Raw genomic sequence first — 4205 nt, forward strand, 5'->3', positions numbered from 1 at the left:
AAAGATTTAAATTGGCACTTGAGTTTGGATTTGTTGATGTCTGGAGGGAATTAAACACCAATGTAAAGGATTATCCCCATTACTCTGCGCCCATTAAAAGTTATTCCAGAACTGACTACCTTTTCATGAATACATCTGATAAGGTAAAGGAACGTAAAGCAGAAGAAACCAGTATATCTGACCATTCTTCACTAAAACTAAGTTTATCTTCTGGAAGACACAAAACAGCATGGCGACTAAATGTAGGCTTGTTGAACTCCAAAACAATCAAAGCTGAAATTTCCCACGATATAAAAACTTACATAGAAGAGAACAATGATGGACAGGTTAATCCGGTGATATTATGGGATGCACAGTATTAAGAGGAAAATTGATCTGAAAAACTGCGGCCTTTAAGAAATCCAGAGTGGATGCCTATGAAAAAGAAAGAGCTCAACGAACAGATCTGGAAAAACAACATAAATTAACCCAAAATCCCAACCTGTTTATAAAAATAAAAGAACTAAGAAACAACATTGACAAAATGCTTACATATGAAATTGAAAAGAAATCAAAGTTTATTAAACAATCATATCATGAGGAGGGATCTCAAGGAACGAAACTGTCAGCAAAGAACTGAAAAAGCAACAATAGAAATATCTATAAATTAAATGATGATGAAACAAATCAAATGAACGAGCAACAGGTTTGGGACATACAGCCAGAGATTATACAGCCAACCTCCCTCTGCTAAAGATGGACAGATGGAAACCTTCCTAGAGTCACTGGACCTGCCCTCAGTTGGAGAAACCCAAAACAAACTGCTCCCCTCCTAAATACCAAGAACAGAAATACAAAAGAGCAGATCAGCCATGCTGGAGCACTTAATGTTAATCAGCATATTTTCTGGCTTTGCCCCAGAATTACACGGTTCTGGAAGGAAATGCACAATAAGACTGAAACAGTATTGGGTTACTAATACCCAAGTCCGGTCTGGCTCTATGCCTTGGTCTTTTGGACAATATTGTACTTAATAATGACTGTTTGTTAAAAGTTCTGTTGGTGGCAGCCAAAACGGTGACAACCAGAAAGTGGTGCAAATCTGAACGTCCTCCCACGAAGGAGTGGATACAGACTGAACTCATTATGAGAGATGGAGATTCTAACACAGACTGAGGACACAGGAACAGCAAAGCCTGGACAAATGGACTCATTTTGGATATGAATGGGCCCCTTGTGTTTTGTCTTACTAAAATAAGAGTCTCCCGCTGGTGTGTGATTTTTGGTTCGATTGTTCTGTAATTTTTGTCTTTTATAATTTCTATGTATTGTTTGACCTTTCTTCTTGAGTGTACTCTAATAACATCAACAAAAATAAAAATAAAGTTATAAAAAAACAGGATCTGGGTTCGTCTTTGGTCGAAATCACTTCCTGTGTTCAGTTTTAATACAGCAGCTAAAAGCAGAGGTGGATTTTAGAGAGAACGAGCAGATGGTTAGTTACCATGGCAACGCAAGGAAAGCGGGAAGCTTAGAGAAGACGATCACTTTGTGTTCATCAAACATTCCCTACTAAAACATCGCAGTTTTGTTCTAATTTACTTTTGAAATGTGGACAGACGGCCGCAAAAAAATCTGTCCAGGGTCCACAGACGGCCCCCGACCCCCACTTTGAACACCCCTGGTCCAAAGCATCCCATAGTAACTCCCAGAGGCTGATTGTTGCTCTGGACTTTATTCAGGTAAATCAGAGTAAAAGAGAGCTGAACACAAATGCATGCCACACTTTTCAGATTTTTACATGGCCATCATGCACCCATGTCCCAGTCAGCTCAGACTGGGTGAATCAGGGTAAACTGGTTTCCAGTGGGTGAAACTGAAACTGGGTCGCTGCCTCTGCCAGGAGTCAGACTGTGTCAAAATGTGACGCCCTCTAGAGGTGACACAGCGAAGCTCCGTGAAAAAAATGAAATAAAAATCACAGTTGCCATGGCAACAACATCACAAAAAGGACAGCAGAGAGGGGCTGCTGTACAGTAGATTTGTTCTGCTTCTGGGAGGAAGAATGACAAATCTTTGTCCTTTTTTTGGGTTTGAGATCAGAACCGGAGGAACGGATCCGATCAGAACCGACGCGATGATGTCACACAATTATAACCTGCAGAAACCAGCAGCAGAACGTCTGAAACCCTGAAGCTGCAGCAGGTGCTGCTGCTGCGTCACAGATAACAAACGTCCCGTTTATTTCAGAGGAACCGCCTCCCTCCGAAGTGAAACGTTAACCTTTAAGAGCAAACAGCAGACGGATCCGTGAGGCGGCGGCTTCAGTTCAGGCAGAATAATCTGAATATTTTACTGCAAACTGTTTAACAATCAGCTGATCGTCAATAATCTGGATTTATTTCAACCGTTCTTTACCAGAATCTTTCCCCAAATATCTTTGACACATTTCTGCTAATGCACTCATAGCTTGTTGTTAGCTTAGCGCTTCAGCTAATGTTGAAAACCGTTAGCTTACCCCAAGTTAATTTTTCCTGATAAATCATAGATTGATAATTTACCTCTGCTTTGACAACAAAAACTGAACAGTGGTTCAGTCTTTCTTTTCGACTGTCATTTATATTCACGCTCTTATTTTGAAGAAACTGTCTACGTAGTTCTGTTTTCTCTCACATCTTCTCAATTTAGCTTTTAAACTTGACATTAAGGAGTAAATGGACCGAAATGTATGATTCAAGATAAGAATATGTAAAAATGATTTTCTTGGAGACATTCTGCAGGATATCATATTTTCAGAATAAAAGACCTTTTGCTCTACTTGCTGCTCATTGCAGCCATAACACAGCGCAGCCTGGCCGCTTCGCTCCAAACCAGCAGATAGAAACGCCTCATTCAAATGGTTTGTTTCCTGACATTTTACCTCAAAATTCATGTGACTGTTGGATGGAAACAGTTTAAAAAACAATTTAAAACATAAAGACGTGGCATGTGTGATTTTGACCGCATCACTTATTTAATGGAAACACCGGAAATGCCAAGTCTGTTTTCTCTACATTAGTGGAAACCTGAAAACGTTTTGCACATTTATGATGGAGACGCAGCAACAGGATGGACCAGGATCTGCTCCACACCTTGGAGGGAAAAGCAGGAGGCTTTGCTCCTGGGACCATGAAGCTGTGAAGCATCAGAACCGGGCCCAGCTGGGACCGTTTGGACTCAGCTGATCCGCTGTCATGCCATGTTTTATTTAATCTGGTTCACAGAAAAACCCAAAGACATAAAAGTGTCTGAAACACAGAGACGTTACAAATCTGAGGCTCAGACGGACTTGCAAAGCTAATAACGCCAAACCTCTGTGTGTGTGTGTGTGTGTGTGTGTGAATGACGGAGGACAGAGCAGGATGTCAAACAGAGACCTGAGCCATCAGACGCGGAGCGCCATGCGACGCTTCCCGTCAGGACAGGACGGGTTTCACCTTTATTTATTCAGCCGCCGCTAAACTCAGGTAGCAAATTACAGGAGAGCAAATTAATTTGAGGCGTGAAGGAAACCGATTAAAGGTGAGAGAGGAGGCTGATGTGGCGGCGGGCGTCACGCCACGCTTGTTCAATTTGACCGACAGAGAGCGGCTCACGCTCTGATTCGATTCAGCAGCAAGGGCGTCTTCTTCACGCCGTCTCCTGATCGCTTAGTCATGTCTGGGTCTCAGCGTCCGGCTGACCCTTTCCTGGACAAAACCACATACAGAAGGGGTCCAAAGTGAGGTCCGGGGGCCATTTTGGCCCTAGGATTGATTCATGGGTGTACCAGAAACACACAAACAAGGTTCCCACTGGAACTTTAATATGGAAAAAAACTGAAGAAAATGTAAGAAAATCAGTACAAGTTGATGTTTTTAAAGTGAAACCATGTGGAAAGTCCGTTTCCTTTTTACAGATTACTGCCGTGTGAATTTATTAACATAAAACATAAAACAAACTCAACTACAGCAAAAACAGGATTTATGTTTTTTAACCTCTTCTAATCATGAGGAGGAAAGAAAGGCAGAGATAAACGAACCGTCTATGTTCCTGCTGATGTTAGAGCTGTTGTTCTAACACACACACACACACACACACACACACACACGCATGCACACCACACACACACACACACACACACGCACCCCTACACACCACACATACATCACACACACAGACACACACACCATACTCCACTCACACAC

The 4205-nt window shown here is 42.0% G+C and overlaps 1 long non-coding RNA gene across 1 annotated transcript in view; it reads left to right on the forward strand.

Moving 5' to 3' along the window:
- LOC106960061 (uncharacterized) overlaps positions 1-3949 on the forward strand; it is an 18705-nt gene extending 14756 nt beyond the window's left edge. The window contains exon 2 of the long non-coding RNA XR_001427489.1: positions 3392-3949. This is a non-coding gene — a long non-coding RNA (uncharacterized LOC106960061). The remainder of the gene's footprint in view (positions 1-3391) is intronic.
- The last annotated feature ends 256 nt before the right edge of the window (positions 3950-4205 follow it).

Source organism: Poecilia latipinna, unplaced genomic scaffold (genome assembly GCF_001443285.1).
Source record: "Poecilia latipinna isolate Pla-1442-1.1 unplaced genomic scaffold, P_latipinna-1.0 Scaffold1150, whole genome shotgun sequence".
Classification (NCBI taxonomy): domain Eukaryota; kingdom Metazoa; phylum Chordata; class Actinopteri; order Cyprinodontiformes; family Poeciliidae; genus Poecilia; species Poecilia latipinna.